At 35.8% G+C, this 23,655-nt stretch overlaps 1 long non-coding RNA gene across 2 annotated transcripts in view; it reads left to right on the forward strand.

Moving 5' to 3' along the window:
• Positions 1-16,488, forward strand: part of LOC125270236 — a 120,343-nt gene extending 103,855 nt beyond the window's left edge. For both annotated transcript variants that reach the window (XR_007185304.1, XR_007185305.1), the window contains exons 5-6: positions 14,375-14,479; positions 16,274-16,488. This is a non-coding gene — a long non-coding RNA (uncharacterized LOC125270236). The remainder of the gene's footprint in view (positions 1-14,374; positions 14,480-16,273) is intronic.
• Positions 16,489-23,655: the final 7,167 nt, after the last annotated feature.

Here is a 23,655-nt window from a genome sequence, read left to right on the forward strand (position 1 = left end):
TCATTTTTTGGACAAGATCTTGTATTGACAATGCAAGAGGTGAGCACTCTGTAAAGTCTATTCCAGCACATCCCAAAGACTTTCAATGAAATTAAGGTCTGGACTCAGAGGTGCCAATTCATGTGTGAAAATGATTCTTCATGTTTTCTGAACCATTCTTTCAAAAATTTTAACCCTGGTTAATCTTGACATTGTCATCCTGGAATATGGCCATGATACATCTTAATACAAGGTTGTTTAAGAAATGAAAAGCTACACATTCCATCTTTAAGGGTTAAGCCGCGCACACACTTAACGATTGTAAGGATGATTATGAATGTAAATTGATACTTATGAATTATGAACATTGGCCACTAGTTCAATGTGTAAACAGCTGCGCTACCATAGCAACCTGGAATTAAGAATGATAAAATAAGGGCGGAATTAACCATAGATATATACACTAGATGTCGCCTTGGGGTTCTAAGCATGCGTCAAAACCGCCGCCATCTTGGAACAGGGGTCTTGTCATAGGAAGTAGCTAGGTAACGCTGCTATCTCCGCCTGTACTTTGAATTCATGGACGATGGTGGACTTTTGTGCAGCGTGTGGATGTTCAAACGAAAGAAATCTAAAAACCAGACAGCAAGGGATTACATTTTACAAGTGAGAATGTGTTTTATGATATTGAATGTTACGAAATTATATTTCTGGTTACGTTGGTTTGTTTCAGTCCTTGGTTAACGACCGCAGTTAATCCATGCTAGTCACCCATTAGTCTTTGACAGTTAGGAAAACCGCAGTAGGGGTAAAATTTTTGCGTTGCAGGGGCAGCTGCCACTGAGACCATCACTTGACCCGTCACCGCTAGTGGCAGCTGCCACTTGACCTGTCACCGCTATGTGTGCCTGCCCCGCAACCTGTCACAGCTGCCATTCGATCTGTCACAGATATAGGCTACGTGCCAGTCACTCGACCTGCCACTGCTATACCCGCCTGCCCCGCGTTCTGCCACGGATAAACGCGCCTGTCACCCGACCTGCCACGGCTATACCCGCCTGCCCTGCGACCTGCCACGGATAAACGCGCCTGTCACCCGACCTGCCACGGCTATACCCGCCTGCTACGCGACCTGTATGCGGTCACGCCATCTATGCTTAAAATGTATTGGCCTCTACATGAGGTTGCGTGGTAGGTGTTAAGTGTCGGTAGAAATATTTTTCAAATTCATAAAAAATAAATAAAATGAAACTGTTTACTGCAAACTTCACCTGATTCTTGTTATACATGTTCCCAATTAAGTACCACTGTGGTGACTATCATGTTGTTTTACTGTTTTATTCTTTAATAATTATTTGTCAAAGTCATAGACTCGCTATACAGACATATTTTAAAAATTCATAAAAATATGAAATCAGATTTTCTACAAACTCCACCTGATTCTTGTTCTAGATCTCCCGAAGTACCACTGTGGTGATTTTCATGTTGTTTTTCTGTTTTATTCTTTAATAATTATATGTAAGTAGCGATAGTTCATTCGAAGTTTACTCAAGTGGAAGAATGTGACTAATAAACTTAGGCCTACTAGCAATATGCATTATATTTTTAAAAAGTAGATTATCTTAATATCAAAACCTTACATTTTCTCTGGACTCAATGATAAGAACATGTCTGACTGTTGGAACGAACCAAAAAAAAACCCCTAGAAAATCGCATTCATGACGATTTTTGGTGATTTTATTTCCGTTAGACCTTTGCCTACATTGACTCTGATGCATTAAAGAGGAGAGGCTCCCCTGTTCCAAGATGGCGGCTCTATTGACGCATTCGTTCCAATGAACTGCCGTAGCCAAGGCGACATCTAGTGTATATATGTATGGGAATTAACAAATTATTATATGAATATATTATTTGAATGCTGTCTATATAGTCAACATCGCGTGCAATGTAATAAATAGCCTATTGCGCGCGATGTTGCCATAAAAAATACAGTAATATTGAGAAATATTATTATAATTTTAAATAACTGTTTTTATTTGAAAATGTATTAGAATTTATAACGAGTGCGGGATTTGATGTTTACGGTCGTTGCTGAGAATGGAGATGAAGATCGCTCAATAAAGGCTTGAATTTGGGTCTATTCTTCACAGCTGTATGGATTCTACAGATTTGGATTACAACGAAGGAATAATATTGATGAATTTGTGAATTTATGTTGCGTTTTTGGTGAATTTTACGGTTGTATTGTCAGTCACATAGTATTATACAGAGAAAACTGTGTTTAAGAAATGTGACTAAAAAGTCATTAATATGACAGTTGAATACAGTAGAATCAAGATATTAATGCCATGATAATATTATTAAATATGGATTCGTATTTGTACATCTGTAAAGCTGTTCATTAGTAAATAATGTATGTTTTAGTGCTGTCAATATGTTAATATTGTTCCTTTTTAGTGTCTGTGGAAACTTAAGTATATTTACGTAAAAACATACGGATACTCTTGAGATCACATTAATTTCTTACAAAAAAAAAAAAAAACAACTTACTGACCTTACAGTAAATCTTAATGACCCCAAACTTTTGAATGATACTGTGTATGTACTGTACATATACATAAAAAACAAACAAACAATTGAATTTAAATCTGCTTGGCTCCAAATTTTGATTGGATTTGAATGGATGTGATGCTTCTCTCTGTGTGTTACATGCTAGTGTGATATGTAAATGGGAGCACTTCAGTTCACAGTTCATACTCATATTTCCCCTCCTTTCCCTCACCTAGTTGATGTATCAAAGTCAGTGCTTGACCTTTTCCTTTGCCTGTAAAGATTTTCAGTACGATGCACCATAAGAGGCTCAATCGATGTGTGAAATGCTCAATATCAAAACCGCACAGTGTAGCAGGCAGTGCTGTCCAATATACCTGCTAAATGATGGCAGATCGCTTAATGAAACGGTTCAAATCAATGGCTGTTACACAAGCCAGTTAAAATCAAAACATCCATTCATATTTGTCCCTGAGGTAAGAGGGAATGAAAATGTTTTCGCTCTGTCGTACTGTTAATCGCTCTATTCATCTTAATTTGTGAGTGTGCTGTTTTTATTTGCCAACAGGAGGACAACCTGAGAGAACAGTTTTCTGTAGAGACTGATATGCAGTCTTGGGATTTGATAAGCCTCACATACATTAGACAGCTTTATTTATATCTACTTGTGTGCTGTCTGCTTCAATAAGGAAACACTGAAAAAGTCTGTATTCTGTAAGCTATGTTTCAGTGACATGTGTGAACTACAGTAAGGACTGTAGTATAGATTGACAAATTTTGCAGATAATAATAAAATAATAGTTTCAGTTCATATCCAGTCATGCTGGTTGATTCTGACACCCTTCAATGGAACCATTTGTAAAAGATGAATGAAAAAGCTTAAAAACTCACCTAGTAGCTGAAAAGAGAGAATGAGACGATCACTGTCAACAGCTGACAGGAACCTAAACTAGGTTTAAGGGCTTGGACACTAAGAAATGATTCTGACAGGACACTTAAAATTTCATCAGAAAATATAACATGAGTGACATTGCTCTCTTCAATAACAAGAGAAGATGTCCTGTGATAGCAGTGTCTCTCTATATAACCTTCAGAGACTCACACTGGCAAAATTGCAATTAAACAGTATCTTTTTTAATGGCTAGATTTTAAACTATATATATAGCAGCAGCTCACACACGTACATGGATCATAGCAAATGTGTTAGAAAATTTGTTATATGCACTACCATTCAAAAGTCTGGGGTTGATCAGTAAGTTTTTTTTTTTTTTTTAATAAGTCTCTTATGCTCACAAGGTCTGCATTTATTTGCTCAAAAAATATAGTAATATTATGAAATATTATTTCAATTTAAAAGAACTATTTTCTATTGTAATATATTTTAAAATGTAATTCATTCCTGTGACGCAAAGCTGAATTTTCAGTAGCCATTACTCCAGTCTTCACTGTCACATGATCTTTTAGAAATCATTCATGATGATATGATTATATTCATGATATGATGTAAATTTCTTATTATTATCAATGTTGAAAACAGTTGTGATGCCTAATATTTTTTGTGTAAACATACTTTTCAGGATGTAATAGACAGTTCAAAAGAACAGCATTTATTTGAAATAGAAATCTTTTGTAATTTACTTGCTGAATAAAACTATCAATTTCTTTAAAAATAAAATAAAATATATAAATAAATAAAATATTGACCCCAAACTTTTAAACAGTGCATATTTGTAAATAAGATACATTTTTTTTTTGAATGATGCAGAAATGCAGCTGTGGGTCTTTAAATGAAACTCATGCATTAGAGCTCGTTTAGTAAATCATAGATAATTTTCAGATGATTTTCAGCATACCCTAAAGAAACTCTAGAGGGCTGCTTTTAATTGAACATACTGAAGTTTCAATGCACTTGCTTACTGAGAAGGCTTTTACAGAGGTCGGTGCAACTGCACTTTAATATGCAGTGGTCTGCTTTGAGCTAAATGTATCCAAATTTGAGCCTTCTAGCTTTCAGAGAAGGCTTCACAAGCCTTCCCTTAATTATAAAAGTGCTGAAATTTTGCAGCCTTAAAAGCCAATGTTGCAATTTTCCAACATTTCTTTTTTTAATTCAGCCTAAAAGAAAATATCCAAAAACATCATGATTTTTTCATGATTTTTTATAACCAGTGGCTTCCTAAAAACATGTTTAAGAGGGTAATACAACTCAATATCAATGCTTGGGGATCTTTGAGGGTTATCATCCAGTGGCAAGAAGAGGAATTATTTTAAAGCAGTTTCATTTACCATGTTTTCAGCAATTTTTCTGTTCCTTGTCAGCACTCAAACCAGTTCTCCCCAGCAGAGATTCTCCTTGTTGAGCACTTTTTCAGGCTTTCAGCTTTCTGTGAACAGTAATTCTCTGCAAATGGAAAACCTTTCTCAGATTACAGTGTTGCACCATGGGGGCAAATTTGTTGTTTTCTCATTCAAAATACTATAAAACCTATAAATGTTATTCTCTTTGCTTAAACCTAAAGCACACTCATAGGAGAGAGAGGGTTTCTTCCAAGGACAACGCAGTGGGCTCTGCTTAAACAAATTAATCTTTTAGCTTCAGGGTTGGAGGGAACATCTATCAGCGGTGTAATATGATAACGGAGCAGGAAAGCGAGAGAGAGAGAGGTGCTTAGCCTGGGCTTACACTGATTCATTTCCTAACCTGACACAGAACCAGGTATTATACTGACTCTCTCACACACACAGAGAGAGAGCGAGAGAGAGAGAGCTGTTGTAGATCTGCAGCCCAGGTTATTACACCACTATGATTTGTTCAAGGTGACAGCACAACCTGAGACGTGGACGCAATATGTAAACATATAAACATGCACTCAAGTTAACATAAAGAAACTTTCCGTGAGTACAAATGGTGCCTGAAACTCTTAAATATATACAAATTAGGACAATTTATACAAATGATGATAAATGAAATAATTGTTACCTTATGATATATAGTCGAGGCCTCTGTTATGAGACAAGCCACAGACATTTGATTTGTTTAGAATCAGATATAGTTTCATTGAATATATGCCTTAGATTAAAATAAATAAATAAATACAAATGTGACTATCATTATTTCAACTTTATATCTCACAATGGGACTGTCACAATTTAACTATATTTTAGAATCTGACTTAAACTTTAAAGGGATAGTTCTGTTATCATTTACTCTCCCTCAAGTTGTTCCAAACCTGTATAAATTTCTTTGTTCTGCTGAACACAAAGGAAGATATTTGGAAGAATGTTGGTAACCAAGCAGATCTCGCCCCCATTGACTACCATAGTAGTTTTCATTCCCTCTTACCTCAGGGACAAATATGAATGCATGTTTTGATTTTAACTGGCTTGTGTAACAGCCATTGATTTGAACCGTTTCATTAAGTGATCTGCCATCATTTAGCAGTTATTAGTAACTTCTATAATAGTATATAATGTGAAAATAACACTGCCTCACAATATCTTTCTGATGTTAAAACAGGCTTCCATAAATATTTAATAGGTTTCACAAAAAGAGATTTGTTCTTTAAAATAAAATTATGGGACACCAAATTGTGCTGTATTCATGATTGTGCCAGGGACAGTGTGTTTGTTTATTAGAGAGAGTCAAACATCTGTGTGTACGTAGAGGAGATCTGAGTGAAGAAAGAGAATTCTGTTTGCCTGGACAGAGCTCCATAGCCGCCATCGATGGGCAATGACATTTAAAGATGCTCATGCTTACGGTAATGCAGTCTACACGTCTCTTTGAGAAAGAGAGAGATGAATTAAAATTAGACAGGAATAGACTGAATGATTCTCGGTAGGCCGATCCAAGGTTCTGCAATGGGAATAACTGGCATTTAGACAAAAGGCTAAATGAAGACACTGTCTGCTGTGATTTTCACATTCTCTCTCTCTCTCTCTCTCTCTCTCTCTCTCTCTCTCTCATCCGTCTAGCTCATAATCACTACCTTCTGTCTTTATTCCTGTCTTCCTGTCGTGCAATGCATCCCACAATCCTTTGCTCTGCTGCACAGGGTTTGGTGAAAGCAGCGAGCGTTTCATGCCTGATTCCTCGGATGTAAGGCGCATTTCCTGCACGCAGCCAGGCGGAAATATCAGTGCTCCTCTGAGGAGAAAAAAAAAAGAGATACAGAGAGAGAGAGAGAAGGGAGTAACCTCTCTGCCCATCTGGGTGCAGCTGTTTCCAACAACCTGAATTCAAATCAGAAGAGACAATGCTGATTACAACTACTCTTGTCTCTCAAAAGCTCACCCCCAATCCTCACCCCAATTATTATTGAGGAAGAAAGATGGAATGAGATGTTGAAAGAAAGAGAGGGAGAATTTGTTATTAAATTTGTTTTGACAGAGTGGCAACAATTCATCTCAGGGATATTCACATCCATTCCTGAGAGATGCAGAAAGCCACTAATACAGTACAAGCCTCCTTGAATAGATTTCTCTGTGCTACTTCTCCCACTGCGAGGATCCCACGTTGAGCAACAGAAGAATTATAGGAACAATTAACTTGAAATAAAAGTTCTGGCTCATTTACTTACTCTCACATTATTCCAAATGTATGACTTTCTTTCTTTGGTGTAACACTAATGGAGAAGTTTGAAATAAAGCATACTGTGACCAGGGGATATCAAAATCCACAAAGGTCAAAAAACACTATAAAAACACAGTGAATATCAATCTACAATCAATAAACGTTCATATTTTAGTCCTTTTTTAATGACTCACAGTCTCTTGTTCTGTTCCTGAATAAACCAGCATTTCTAAATGAATCGTTTGAGTCATTGATGCAGTGACTTACTCATAAAGACAGTCCTTTGTTTCAGTCCTGAATGAATAAGTGTTTTGAATGAATAGTTTGAGTAAATGATTAAATGCCTCATACATGACGGCCACTTTTTTTAGTTTCAGAATGCATGTTTTTGAATCTAGAAACTCATTCAAAAAGACAGCTGTTTGTTTCCTTCCTGAATGAATTAGCATTTTTGAACAAATCAGTTGAGTGAATAATTCAATGACTTTTTTCATTAAGACAGTCACTTGTTTCTTGTTTTGAGTGAATCTGTGTTTGAATGAATCGTTTGAGTGAATGATTCAATGAATCATATATAAACTCTCCAAGAACTGTACTCACATATAATATATTATTTCCTATTTACTTATTCTATTTTTTTTTTATTTTTTTTTATTATTATTATTATTATTATTATTATCTGTCTTGTCACTGTCATTCTGATTGTGCTGTGGAAGCTTCTATCACTAAAACAAAACCTGCAAACATACCTGGCAATAAAGCTCTTTCTGATTCTGAGTCACTTGTTGAAAGATGGTCACTTCTCCAACATGAATCCGTGTTTTTGGATCATTAACGTTTGAATCATTAACGTTTAAGTTAATTATTCACTGACTCATGATTCATGAAGACATGCTGAAATCCACATACTAGCATACTACTCTTACTATTTTTACCATATCATTATATGGCAAAAATAGTAAGAGTTATATGCTACTATGCGTTTCCGAATTTAACAAGTCACTTGTTTCATTCCTGAATGAATCAGTGTTATTGAACGAATCAGTTAAATAAATGAGTGACTCGCTCATTTGAGGTCACCTACTGTTGTAATGATGTAACTTGCAGATAGAGCCACTGAAAAAAGAAAAGAAAAAAAAAATCTGGAAGAAATTGCATTGTTACAAACATTGAAAAGTCTGATTGTTGTTGGATTTGGTGATATCAATCCTGGTGAAATGCATCTTCACAAATCAAATTTAAATAGGCTAGTTTGAAACAACTTGAGGGTGTTTCATTTTGGTGAACTGCTCCTTTAAAAATGTGTACGTGTACGGGTGAACATGTGCCTATACTTATTCATTTATGACTTACAGCCCACCGTCACACAATCTTACAATGACAGGATGAATGATGTAATAGATAGATGAGTAAAGGGAGAGAATAAAAGACAGATGGCCAAAAGACAGAAGAAAGAGGGATGGCAAAGCACACATCACACGAGTGGCGTGACAAAGCTCATGACATGTCGACCTCCCTCGACACATCAATGCCAAACGCTCACTTAACAGCATTCTTAACTGCAATTGGAGGAAGACAAAAGCATTGTTAATTCAGTGACTGATTTCATGCAGATTGCTTTCCTAATTATCGCTGCATTAGCAATGCTAAAGCACACATAGACAGGTGTGACCCCCATCCACCCCACAAGAGTCACAATGTATAATTAACATCCAGGCAGCTGTTGACAGACACAGTGCTGAGGGGTGAAGGCAGTGTTTAAGACTCAAGACTTTATCTGTTCGTGATTGTGGGCTGACGAGGCTGAAAAGTCACTTATGTTCAGGTTTTATTTTCACAATAAAAAAAAAAAATCATTTTGACAGCTTTGTCATCTATACAAAATTTTTTCCTTTTTTTTTTTTTTTTTTTTTACCATACCAAAAGTACCAAAAGTACCATCATGAATTTTATTTCTTAACGAAGTTCCAGTCAGATCGCTTCAGTAAGACACTGTTAATTTGTTCAGTTAATTTTACCTCGGATTCGTTTTTAAACAAGACACAGTTCGACGCAGGCTTTTCAGAAAGACTGAAAATAAAAGATGATACACTGCCAATTACATTTGACACTCAAGTGTGACAAACAATGGTATATTGTGTAAACTCTGTTTACACAAAACACTTTAAGTTATACTTATAAGGCTGTTCTCGGCAGGGTACGTGAGCTATGAACAGTCGCTGACACCCTGGAGCTCACATCTCCGATAACATTGAAGCAAATTTTCAAATAGGTGCTATCTTTATAAATAAACCGCAGATGTAAAGTTTAAAGGTGCCCTCGAACCCTTTTTCAAAAGATGTAATATAAGTCTGAGGTGTCCCCTGAATGTGTCTGTGAAGTTTCAGCTGAAAATACTCCATAGATTTTTTATTATTCAATTTTTTAACTCCCTATTTTGGGGCATAATTAAAAATGTGCTGTTTCTGTGCGTGTCCCCTTTAAATGCTCGCGCTCCCCGCCCCCAAGCTCACGACTCTATAATACATTTCATAAACAAAGTTCACACAGCTAATATAACCCTTAAAATGGATCTTTACAAAGTGTTCGTCATGCAGCATATCAGATCATGTAAGTATGGAATTTATTTGGATATTTACATTTGATTCTGAATGAGTTTGATAGTAGTTGTGGCTAACGGGGCTAAAGCTAACATTACTGTTGGAGAGATTTATAAAGCATGAAGTTGTGTTTATGAATTATACAGACTGCAAGTGTTTAATAATGAAAATAATGACATGGCTTTGGTCTCCATGAATACAGCAAGAAACAATGGTAACTTTAACCACATTTAACAGTACATTAGCAACATGCTAACGAAACATTTAGAAAGACAATTTACAAATATCACTAAAAATATCATGATATCATGGATCATGTCAGTTATTATTGCTCCGTCCGCCATTTTTCTTACCTGCATAAAGTCTGATGATTCAGCCGTGCAGTGCCAGACGTTAATACTGGCTTGTCTATTGCCTTGAACATGGGCTGGCATATGCAAAAGTTTGGGGCGTACATATTAATGATCCCGACTGTTGCGTCACAGTTGGTGTTATGTTGAAATTCGCCTGTTCTTCAGAGGTCTTTTGCAAAACTCTAATTTACAAGAAGTGGGAAGCAATGTTGTTTGAGACTCACTGTGTGTCATTTCCATGTACAGAACTCTAATTATTTAACTATGCCGAGGTAAATTCAATTTTCAATTCTAGGGCACCTTTAAACAACTACATTCTCGCCTAAAACTACATTCTGTGACACAGCAATAGTAGTATTTGTAAAAAGATGCTCGCTGTGAGAAATGCTGCAAGTGGAGGGATATAAATGGTGAAACTGTTCCTGACGTGATACTGGTAGAAAATCACATGGCTGAAAAGACCTCTTAGCCAATCAGATTCAAGGACCAGAAGTAACTGTTGTATAAATATATATATATATATATATATATATATATATATATATATATATATATAATATATGTAATATGGATGAAAGTGTAACTACTCTCCACATCTGCTATTTTCCATCTCAGTCATTTAAATGAATCTGAACATCTGAGGAGTAGAGGTTTTCTGATTAGTTTTCCCTGGAGAGCTGAACTTTTGCAGTAAAAGCCTCCAATCTGTCCTCCACCTACCTGCAAACAGTAATGTAAAAACATCCAGAACCCTTCAATTATGTTTAAGATACACCACTTGAAAATCACTCAGGGGAAAATGAAAGTCAGCCTAGAAAATTACATTGAAATTATATAGTAGAACAACCACTTTAAAGTGTTCTTTAATAATTAACGCAGCTTTGCTATGTTTACAACCTGTAAAAGCTCTTAATATTCGTTGTTTAAATCAATTCAGTTTTGCAGGTATATACAGTGAGTGAATGTCATGAGAATAATGATAATTACAAACAAACCTAACTACAAAAGCCAGAAGCATTGCAGTAATGAGAACTGGGGCGGAAATGTAACAGAGCAAAAATAAATAAATAAATAAATACAAATCTTAAAGGATTAGTTCACTTTCAAATAAAATTTTCCTGATAATTTACTCACCCCCATGTCCATGTCCTTCTTTCCTCAGGCGAAAAGAAATTAAGGTTTTTGATGAAAACATTTCAGGATTATTGTCCTTATAGTGGGCTTCAATGGACTCCACTGTTGAAGGTCAAAATGACAGTTTCAGTGCAGCTTCAAAGGGCTTTAAACGATACCAGACGAAGAATAAGGGTCTTATCTACTTATCTCCGTAAGTAGAATAGGGAAGGCGTAGGACATACAACGTAAGCTTTTTGAAGAATACGAAAGTGCAGTTTTGGGGGAACCACTTGGAAGCCGATTATTTGTTTATATAAAGCATATACATTTACTTTTTTTTTTCAAAAATGACCGATCGTTTCACTAGATAAGACCCTTATTCCTCGTCTGGAATCGTTTAAAGTCCTTTGAAGCTGCACTAAACTGTCATTTTGACCTTCAACCGTTTGGAGGCCATTGAAATCCACTATAAGTAGAATAATCCTGGAATGTTTTTATCAAAAACCTTAATTTCATTTTGACTGAAGAAAGAAGGACATGGACATCTTGGATGACATGGGGGGTGAGTAAATTATCAGGAAAATTTTATTTGAAAGTGAACTAATCCTTTAATGGTCCTAATAAGTTCAGAATTAGTACATAATTAGTGTATACAACATTTAGTTAAAGGTGCCCTAGATTCAAAAATTGAATTTACCTTGGCATAGTTAAATAACAAGAGTTCAGTACATGGAAAAGACATACAGTGAGTCTCAAACCCCACTGTTTCCTCCTTCTTATATAAATCTCATTTGTTTAAACGACCTCCAAAGAACAGGCGAATCTCAACATAACACCAACTGTTATGTAACAGTCGGGGTGTACGCCCCCAATATTTGCATAATGCCAGCCCATGTTCAAGGGATTACACAAGCCAGTATTAACGTCTTGAGCTGCACACAGTCGAATCATCAGACTAGGTAAGCAAGAATAACAGCGAAAAATGGCAGATGGAGCAATAATAACTGACATAATCCATGATAGCATGATATTTTTACTGATATTTGTAAATTGTCTTTTTAAATGTTTCGTTAGCATGTTGCTAATGTACTGTTAAATGTGGTTAAAGTTACCATCGTTTATTACTGTATTCACGGAGACAAGAGCCGTCGCTATTTTCATTTTTTAAACACTTGCAGTCTGTATAATGCATAAACACAACTTCATTCTTTATAAATCTCTCCAACAGTGTAGCATTAGCCGTTAGCCACGGAGGACAGCCTCAATTTCACTCAGAATAAAACGTTAACATCAAAATAAATACTTTACTCACATAATTCGAAGCATGCATACAGCATGCATGACGAACATCTTGTAAAGATCCATTTGAGGGTTATATTAGCTGTGTTAACTTTGTAAATGCGCTGTAATATAGTCGAGAGCTCGTGTGGCAGGGAGCACGTGATTTAAGGGGGCGGCGCCGAGTGTAAATCAGTGCATTGTTAATGATGCCCCAAAATAGGCAGTTAAAAAAATTAATTAAAAAAATCTATGGGGTATTTTGAGCTGAAACTTCACAGACACATTCAGGAGACACCTTAGACTTATATTACATCTTGTGAAAAAGCATTCTTGGGCACCTTTAAAACACTATTAAGCAAATTCATTAAGTGGGCTACCATCCTTCTGTACAGTTATGGGCCAATTGAATTCTGAATAATAGCCTATATAATTAATTTGCAAATTGAATTTTAATACAATTTTGGCTAACACTTTATTTTAGGGTCTTTTAACTAGTTGCTTATTAGCATGCATATTACTAAAATATTGGCTATTTATTAGTACTTATTAAGCACATATTAATGCCTTATCTGCATGACCTTATTCTACATTGTTAATCCTACCCAATACCTAAACTTAACAACTACCTTATTATTAATAAGCAGTAAATTAGGAGTTTATTGAGGGAAAAGTCATAGTTATTAGTTTATATGTGTTCCCTATACTAAAGTGCTACCCAATTTTGAATTTAACGAAATTGAATTTATTTTTAATGATATTCAATGTAAATCATAAAAATCATAAGAGAATTATTTATCCATTATTTAATAAATGCATTTATTAAAGTAATCATGTATTTCCAGACACATTAAATGACATTAATTTCAATGTTTGAAATGTCAACTGTATACATTTGTATTATTGTTGTATTTCATTATATTTCAATATAAATTGGACCGTGATGAAAGAACACTGTGATTTTTCTAATTTACCCCACATTCTTCAAAAAGAATCCAAACAACATTTGTCAGCCTCAAAACCTTAAACTTTAAGACATTTAAGAACTTAAGTTTGTAACTTTGTTTGTTTATATATATATATATATATATATATATATATATATATATATATATATATATATATATATATATATATAGATGGTACTGTATTGTATATTTTATCACACTGGGATGCTTTATTGACCAATCAACATTCAGCCCTGGAACTATCAGTTTTTATAAATGACTTCATATCACAGAGCCTAAAGTATTGATTTGGGAAAGCTGAAAGTGTTGATTCTTTTACTCTTCAACTGAGATTGCAGGAGGAACGATGACCAGCATTTTGTTCAGCATTCACGTATGTACAGTAATACAGGGTATATCTGCTGTCATAATGGAGAGTGTGTGGCATGCTACCAGACGTTAGCTTCGAAACGACTTTGTGGAGCAGACTAAAAACCTGAAGACACACTGGCTATTACCTGCTGCCATCTGTCTACTCATCAGGTCTTTTTAATTCACTCATTTTCATGTTATTATTGGACCGCAGTGTTGCCATATGTGGTCTGTTGATGCTCTGGGATGGCACTGCTATTAACTGCTAGTATAGGATCAGCTCCAAATCAATTTCATACTTTAAACATACCTTAGATCATTGACCAATTCACCAGATATGAAGGAGAAGCTCCTCAACAAGACTTGAGCATTGAACTTCAGTCCATTCTGTTTGACTGTTGCCATTCGATTCCCAGGCAAACAGTGATTGTCAAACATTTCTTAAGTGTTAGATAAGGGAAAGAAAGAGGGTAATACGGCATAGAAAAAGCAAAAGAAGTGACTTACATCTACAACATCTAAGTGAAATGCAGATATGCACTAACAAAAACTCGCTCTTCCCTGCTTTCATGCAATTCTAACTTACCAATTTTTACCTCTCAACAGGAAGCAGCTTATTTGTTATTGTATCTCTCTCCATCTCCGCAAGTGCAAATTTATACATGTATCATTTCCCAGAATGCACCAGGAGGCTTATGGACAACAGCCCAGGTACGTGAGGGTACAAGGATCCTTCTTATTGTAGTCATTATATTACCAGAACAGATGCTTCAACTCTCCCTCTCTGTGTAATTTACTGATCTTATACTGGTGTATATACCCTGCTACGGTAATATACACTTACATACGCGGGGCACGTCCCGCCCGCAACATCCCTAGCCATGCAGGGTGGGTGGAAAGGGGTAGCGCGCATCCGGTGGGGTGTTAATGCGGAAACATTGCATGAAAAATGGCAGGACTGGGGGTAGAAAGACCTCCTCATGGCACACGGAGTCACATTCACACATGGTTGTGAATGCACTCCATGCATTAAATGCAGATCCTTCAGGAGGAGTTATGGAGACCTTGAGGAATTGTTTGGGCATGAACTAGATTAAGTGCACATAGCATCCTGCCGTAAAGCACCTCACACTGGGGTGACACCACACTTTACAGCGAGGGCTGAAACTCTGATCAGCAATCAGGAGTGTGTGTGTGTGTTTGTTTGTGTGTGTGTGTTCAAGAGTTTTTAAAAAGCATACTTACCATGTATTTTAGCAAAGTACCAATATCTGTTTAGTCTTTGTTGTTGCTTCGAAAAGCTTCACAAACTCTCACTCAACAGTGAAATTACTAAATAAAAATAATGGAATGAGATGAATAAAATGATCATTTTACTATATTTACAAATAACAATACACAAGAAACAAGATTATGACGATCAAATTAAATGATTTATGAGTCATGACAGGCTTCCATTAACTGCCAGTCAGACTCCGAGCACTCTATGTACTACAGTGTTTTTAAATTACAAGTGCTGTCAGTTTTGCAACTGACATTTTTGGCCATTTTTTGCAAAACCCGCCCTTTTGTGAGCTCACCCAATCATTATATAGAGAAGATAGGCTTCAAGATCATAAATGGATTTCCATATTTAGAGTCTCTTGACCTTTTTCTCCAGTAAAATCAGTGGTGTAACAGGCATCTGCCGTAGAAAAATCCAATAAAGCACTGCTTTAGAACATTTATGACATTTAAATCAGATCACAAACAATGCCATATTGTTTATCTCGATATTTATAACACAAACTGTGAGATATTATTTAACTTTTATTCAGTCATTTTTGTATTATTGAACTTTTATTCAGTTATTTGTGCATGTATATATACACAAAAAGTCTCTCTTGCTCAAGGTTGCTGATTTGATCTGATTTGAAGTAATATTTTGAAATATTATACTAATTTAAAATAACTCTTTTAACAGTAATTGATTACTGTGATTGTGAAGCTGAATTTTAATTCAGCAAAAATCATTCTAATGTGCCGATTTGGTTCTCAAGAAAGCTTTCTTAAATTATTAATGTTGAAAACAGATGTGCTCACCCAGGCCCACCCGTAGCTCTGCCCCGAGCATGATGAAACGGAAATGAAATCCAAGTTTCTGACAAAATTGCTTGTCTAATTAATCACTTGTCAGACATGTCAAAGTTATAACACTCTTCAGGAAGTAAAGCTACCTATGGGTTATGTATAGTTTTTTTTCAGCATATTAAACCAGGATAGGAAAAAGAAGGATAAAAATGACACAACATTTTTAACAATACTGTTGTCCCCCCGAACCATCTGTCTTTAGTGTTGCATTTAGCTTGCACTGAAATTCGTTCTGTTATCGTTCCCCCTGCCTCCATTGCTCTCTGTCTTATCTAGTTTCTCTCGCTCTCTCTCCTCGTCAGGCATCTGTCTGTTTTGTCCTACTCCACCTTTCACTCTCTGTCTCTCTCACACACACTTTCTCTCTCTCTCTAGACAGCTTTTTGTAGGTTTAAACAGGACATAAGTGATAAGGACGCTGCTCTGACAGAGACTGATGTTTGACATACTGCACTGTGATTGGACACTAGAAACACGAGCCAGGACAGAAAATTCACACACACGCGGCTTCGAGACTGGTTGCTAGGGTGGAAGATATTCTCATGGGATGGACAGACTCATTTGTTGCTGACAGGATCTTTTTGTTAGACACTGGGCCTTATGCATGTATTTATGTGTTCTATTAAACTGTAATAATATATTATAATAATATTACTGTTTTTACTGTATTTAAAATAAAATAAATGCAGCTTTAGTGAGCATAAGAGACTTTTTTTTAAAAAACATTGAAAATAATAATTATTCTATTTAAATAAACATGGGTTATAATAGTGTTTTGGGTTAAGGTTAGTTTAGTCTGTATTATTTGTTTTGTTTTTGTATATTCATACAAAAACAAAGTCCATGGTCTGTCCTCATTTGGTAAACTCTGAAAAACTTGTCATCGCTGAGAAAGTGTGACATCAACAGTGATGTAGCTCATGAAGGGAAAAGGTCACATAAATGGTATTTTTGCAGTGAAACATTCTGAGAAGTGGCACCATTAGACACATCAGACTGAAACACTTTATGGTCATTGATATTAGGGCTGACCGATATATCGCATGCGATTGTCACGCGCATTTCGTCAGTAAAGCCGGTTCCCTGATTACCGCGAAATCGCCATCACCTGCTTTCAAATGGAGTGGCATTTAATAGACAGAACCGTAGATCACTGACAAGCTACGCAATATCGCATTCATATCGCAGATGAATCGCCTTCGATAATGAACGTGATATTGCGTAGCTTGTCAGTGATCGACGGCTCTGCGCGTGACAATCGCATCCGATATATCGGTCAGCCCTAATTGATATGCTATTGATTTACAAAATTAACATATAGCATAAATGTAAATTTGCCTTAGACAAATGTTAAATATCAAAACATTAATACACTGCAATTTCAGATGTTTACAATGTTTACAGAAACAACTAGTTTCTATGATAACAAAATGGATAAAAATGTGTTAATATGGAAAAAGTTGCATGAAAAAAAAAAAACATTGAATTGAAAAAGCATGAATTATTCCTTTTAGATAAACAATACATTATTGGCAAAAGTATCAGTAAACTTGTTTCTGAAACTGTTTTTGTCCTATACCTGAGATCATGTGTCAGGTTACTAACAAGTATACTAATACTAATACTATTTTTTTTGATTTGGTTGAGTCATTTTGGGTCTGTGCTGGCCATGGTTATTTTAAGCAGATATGCATCATGCTTGTCTTCTCTTGCGTGTTTGAAGCAGCTGTTGTGTTTCCCCATAAAACAAAACAAAAATAAACTAAGATCATAAAAATATGTTGATTAATGGGCTACTCATTTTTATTTTCAAGATTTTTTTTTAGATATATATTTTTGAAAGAAGACTCCACCTCACCAAGGCATATATTTGATCCTAAATACAGTAAAACAGTAATATTGTGAAATATCATTACAGTTTAAAATAAAACTTTTTCTAGTTTAATATAATTTAAAATGTTATTTATTCCTTTTGGCAAAGCTGAAAATAGCTGTGAAGGCCAAGCTTCAGTAGCCATTACTCCAGTCTTTAGTCTTTAGTGCTCAAGAAACATCTCGTATTATCATAAATGTTGAAAACAGTTGTGCTGAATAATATTTTAGTGGAAATCGTGATTCTTTTTTTTTTTCAGGACTCATGAAAAGAAAGTTTTGAAACATGTTTTGCTATCCAGGGCTCCAGACTGTGACTAAAATGGTCGCATTTGCGACCAAAAATATTAATTTGTAAGTGATATTTTTTGCTGAGATCGCCAATATAAATTTACGATATGGTTAAAAATTGCATGCCTTTTTACCTGCATGTTCTGTGATGAGTAGCCCATCACATCTTTTGTAATAAAATGAGACAATTCGCAGCAAAGTTGCTGTGGGAAAAAAAAAAAAAAAAAACTCACTGAGTTTGAATGCCAAAATACGCACGGGGACAGTGAGGATCAGCTTTCTGCATCAGAAACACAAGTCAAAATGAAAAATATCAGGCTTTTCTTCAAAGCCTTCATCTCTATCGAGCAACGCTGATGGCTGTGCAATCATAAAAGATATAGAAAATGACAGAGACGTGTCGATGAATGAAAATCCAAGTACTGTAAAAGTGCAGGAATGCAGTGTCTATTTCGTGCACACATAAACTACAACAGATGAACCTAAGCTGTGTGGACACAAACTAGTCATTAACAATTGTCATTTTTAATTGATACTGAAATGGATTCTTTTTCTCAATATCTTTTAATCTTTGCTAGTTAATCTTTTCTGTTGGGCTACCGCCTGAACTTATTTGTAGCGCAGCCATCCACAATTGCAGCAAGATTTGTACTTAACTGTCACCTTTAATATGTCACTTTTAATGTGTTTGTTAATTTTAGTAAACAATTAACAAACTTTCAAACTCTGTCAATTTTATAACGAAATACAAGCAATAAATGTCATTTTGGTGCTCTTTAATGTTGCCTGACAGATCGCTCAATCAACATTTCGACCTTGGAAAGAGCTTGCATAAAACAGCTAAAGAACAATAATCTCACATAATGTCAAATTTACCTCAGAAAAGCCATTCAATGCTCATAAACTTAGTCAGCTAGAAAAATAACTGTAGAAAGGGGCATTTCGTTAAATATATGCACTATAACACATGATCCTTATATTTTTACTTAACTGGTGTCTACATAAGAAAGAATGGAAGGAGCTAAGAATTAAATTCAACACTGCCCATTTAATTGCATGTGAAGAGCTGCCTTTCACCAAATTTACTTCTCAAATATTAGTACTGAAGAAAAATGGATTGGGTGTGTGCAAGACGTACGACAACGTTTATAGGAAACATTAGGAGGAGGCCAAACTATAGTGGCAAGTTATTTGTGACTGTATACAAGTTGGAAAAGCAATTCAGTTCCTACTTTAAGTGAATCTTAGTTCCCAGGACATTCACAAGATGGATGAAAATGCTGATGCTGTAAAAGGAGGGCAGATGTGACAACACATGACAAAATTAAAACACGTTTATTCTTTTGTGGTGCTTAAAAAAGTAAGTTGGTGCTATGTTTTTCCCCTTATAGGAGCCAGTGCTACTTAATTGATTTTTTTGTTTGTCATTCTCTTAAGATGTTCTCTCTGTCTCTTATCTTCCTCATCCAATTCAGCATCACATCACTCATTCTTACAGGCCTCACCTTTTGCAAAGTCACACTTCCTGTCCACCTTGGGTGCCACATGATTAATGGCCCCTGTGGAACCAGAGTGGCATGAAACACTGTGACATTTGCTCTTCTGGCGTCCTCTGAGCCAAAGGTGGCTGGCAGGTCGTGGTGACAATGCCTACTCGTGGTAGGGCATCTGTGCCGCCGCATGCGGGTGTATGTGTGTGTGTTCATCTGGAATGGATAATTGCCCCCCTTGAAGCTTCAGCATCTGCCAAGTGAGAGAACAGATCTGCATGTGCATTTATGAGAAAGATATTGTCGGTTGGTGCTTCAACTGGTTTCTGTGTGCGTCTGTTGCTTTTGTTATTATCACATCTGGGAGCTCTTCAACACTCATACTGCGGTGAGAAAATCCTGATTGTCCTCTTTAGGCAGTCCGATTCGTTCTGTTCCTGAGGGTCTTGTCATTGTAATTACTGCCGTTTAACACAAAAGCCACAAAAATACTCTCTATAACAACAAATCAATGACCTGCAGCAGGGAAAAAAAGACATTAATATCACCATGACAACTGAATAGATGAATTGTGTGCTCCTAGCAACAGTTGGAGATGATAACACAGTACTGTTACTCTTTTTGTAGCACAAATGACCATGTGCACAGTCAAACGCATAGATTCTGACTCGAGCAGGTATTTAATTACATCCAGTATTACTGTAAAACAGCTATTTCTTAGAAATGCTCTAAGGATATTTTCAGTGATTGCAGTCGTACGTGATGTATGTTGGTTGGGACTGAAAGCAGAAGGAATTTTGGCTGATATTTTTAAAGATTGTCTGTTATACACATTAGCTATATCAGTGCCCAAAGTGATTTAGCTGATGGGTGCTGCACGATTTTTTTTAACATTTAAAATGTGTCATTATGACTTTTGATATATTGTAGCGGAGAAATATTAAACGCACTGAGCATTTTTATTTAAATAATCAAATCCTATAAATGGACCCGTCCGCTTTATATCATTCGGTTCCCTTCAAAGTGCACCTGCTCTTGGTTACATTTGCAGAGCCAGAAACCTCAGACACATGGAGGAAATAAATGCATATGACTTCATTAGATAACCATTCTCTAAGCGGGGCTCTGTGTAAATGAGATTGTCAATGTATTGTTAGCGCCGTGCAATCAGAAGAGACTCTCGACGTGCTTTCCCAGCATGCTCTGGGAAATCTGATAGCATTAGCGCCATATGTTCCTATTGGATGTCCCTCTGTTGTAATAACATTTAATCTTCCTCCCTCCCTCTCTTCCTTCTTTGCTCTGTCTTTCACTTCCTTGCTATTTCCCATTTGTCCTAAAGACTGGATTTTAATGTCATCAGGGCCAACCCACAATGAGAAAATGTTTTAATGGTCTCGGAGGGTAATGTGGAGGATTTCACCATGAAGAAAGCGAAAATAAAACCGAGGTGGGGCGAAAGTCACCTCATAAAAGTAATCAGATATCAATGTGCTGTCTGACCCACCTCCGCTGGTGTCATTTTGTGAGTATTTATTAAATGTACATATACTTAGGTCATAAATGAAATATATTATATATATATATATATATATATATATATATATATATATATATATAAATTTCTTAGAAAATTGTTTTCAAATTGGTTGTTTATGGCACATTCGATGCTCTCAGACTCCTAACAGATCAGAAACGCGCGACTGCGCACATGTGTATGCACAGATATGTGCTAACTTTCACACTTCAAATGCAAATGGTTCCTGGTACTGATTTCTCTCTGTATTGTTTAGTCTTCATAACTACCCCCCTTTCCAGTCGCCGTTGTCATGGCAACTAATTATTATTTCTAGCACTTTGTTGAACTTGGCAGCAACTTACCGCAGAGAGACTTAAAATGCTGAAGCCTGAGATCTGAGTGAGAAATTGTTTCAGCAATAGTGATTATTCATTACGTTTCAGGCTGGTGATATGTGTTTGTGTGAGTGTGAGTGTGTGTGTGTGTGTGTGTGTGTGTGTGTGAGAGAGAGAGAGAGAGAGAGAGAGAGGTGTTTGAATGGATTTGATTTGTGTTCAGTATAGCTTTAATTCTGTATGTGTGTGTTGGGCTCATTTGGCTCTAATAGTGATACACGAGCTCCACTCGCAGTCTTTCGTACTTCTGCCCTCTTTATACCACTGACTAACACTGACACTCTTTTTTGCTTTCCTCCACTCGCTTTTTCCTTAGAGACCCATGGACACCTAAACACATCCTCCACATTAGCAGTACTATATATATATATATATAGTGTTCAAATTTTTATTTGCCCTGACAAAGTTTTCACTTGCCCCACAACAAAGAAAAATTAATACAGTAAAAGACAAGAAAATGGGTCTATAAAATAAGCATATTTATTGTTTTAATTGTCTTTGTTACAGTTAACCTCAATAAATCTGGTTATGACACCAAAAGCTACTAGATTAACTTTTTTTTTTTTAAATATTGTTAGACAAATAAACAGTAAATTATAAAATAGTAACAAATAATCAAATTACGAGTAATAGGACAAATAAATACAACAGAACAAACATATAAATAAAATAAATGGTGCTTTTCAAGTTTTTCATGTAGGTTTAAACAGGAGATTTTCAGGTACAGAAATTGTAATCTAATGTATAACTATATAACTATAGAATAGATTAAACTTTATTAAAGTTAATCAGTCAAGAACAGTTACAGATGCATAAAAATGTTTTTAATGTTGAAAATATAAAACGTTAAATACTGTTTGAAATTATTAAAAAAATGATGACACTTTAAACGTGAAATTCAACCCGTCAGTAGGTGGCAGCGAATCACTGTTAATGAGCGAATCATTGAGATTCAACCGATTCATTCAAACGGCTGATTCACTCAGGAAATGTTGCTCAGAGACGCAAAAAAATTCTGTGGACTTTGGAACTACTTTCGTTGGCGAAATAGAGTAAAACAGGCGATTTGGTTTCTTAAATGTAAGTCACTTGATATTAAGTTCTTGTTCATTCAATTATTTGTAAATTATTGTAAATTAAATGTTCATTAAATATTTGTAATCATGCTAATATTTGGAGAAAAACTGCGCTCTTTGTGTAATATTTGTTAACTATATTAAATTATATAAATATGAAATATATACAGGGGCATTTTTGCCCCTTATCTTGAATTGTGGGGCATTCTAAAGGCATTTTAAGACTAAATCACGCAGTGAAATCGTGCACTCTAAATATGCACACGCACTAGTCTGACCTACTAGACTACGTCACGTAGTGAATGCGTGCACTCAATGGGTGTTTTTTTTTTTTTTTTTTTGGTAAAGTGAGGGACATACTCGATAATATCAGATTGTTAAATAAACAATTATGATATCATAGACGATATATATCGCACACCCTACAGCACTGGCCCGATTGGGAAAGTGACCATTCCATCTACTGTCCCGAGCGTCGTTCACACTGGGCCATCGGGCAGACCTTATTGTCGAGCCCTGATATATATATATATATATATATATATATATATATATATATATATATATATATATATATATATATATATATATATATATATATATATATATATATATATATATATATATGTGACCCGTCACGGAAACCAGGGACACAAGTCGGCAGCACAACTCTCGAGCAAAATGAGAAAGAAGCATTTTTTTTCAAAATTGGTGATTTTCGTTTTTTTGCAGAATCTGTTAGTTGAGATCATGAAGAAGCCTTTCCGTGTTTGAGATAGCAGTATTGGTATATTTAAAAGCGTACATTTTGAGGTTGAAATCGGCTTGTTTTTCGGAGACTCTAGCACGCAGTAGGGGAGTGTCATTGTCTGTGTGTATTTCCATACTGGGAAGCGTGGCTACTTACTATGCAGCGCTCTGGCCGGCTCTAGCTGATATCAAAATTCAATGAATGTTTTGAAGTACTTCTTCGACAAGCCGGATGCTTATGAACAAGCGCTCACTGATTCTGAAGACGATCTGAGCGACGATGAAAGCGGCATAATAAGACATTACCTCTCTGGAGTCGGGTAACGCGCCGGCGCATTTTGCAGGATTTTTTTTCACATTGCAG

Source organism: Megalobrama amblycephala, linkage group LG6 (assembly GCF_018812025.1).
Source record: "Megalobrama amblycephala isolate DHTTF-2021 linkage group LG6, ASM1881202v1, whole genome shotgun sequence".
Lineage (NCBI taxonomy): Eukaryota > Metazoa > Chordata > Actinopteri > Cypriniformes > Xenocyprididae > Megalobrama > Megalobrama amblycephala.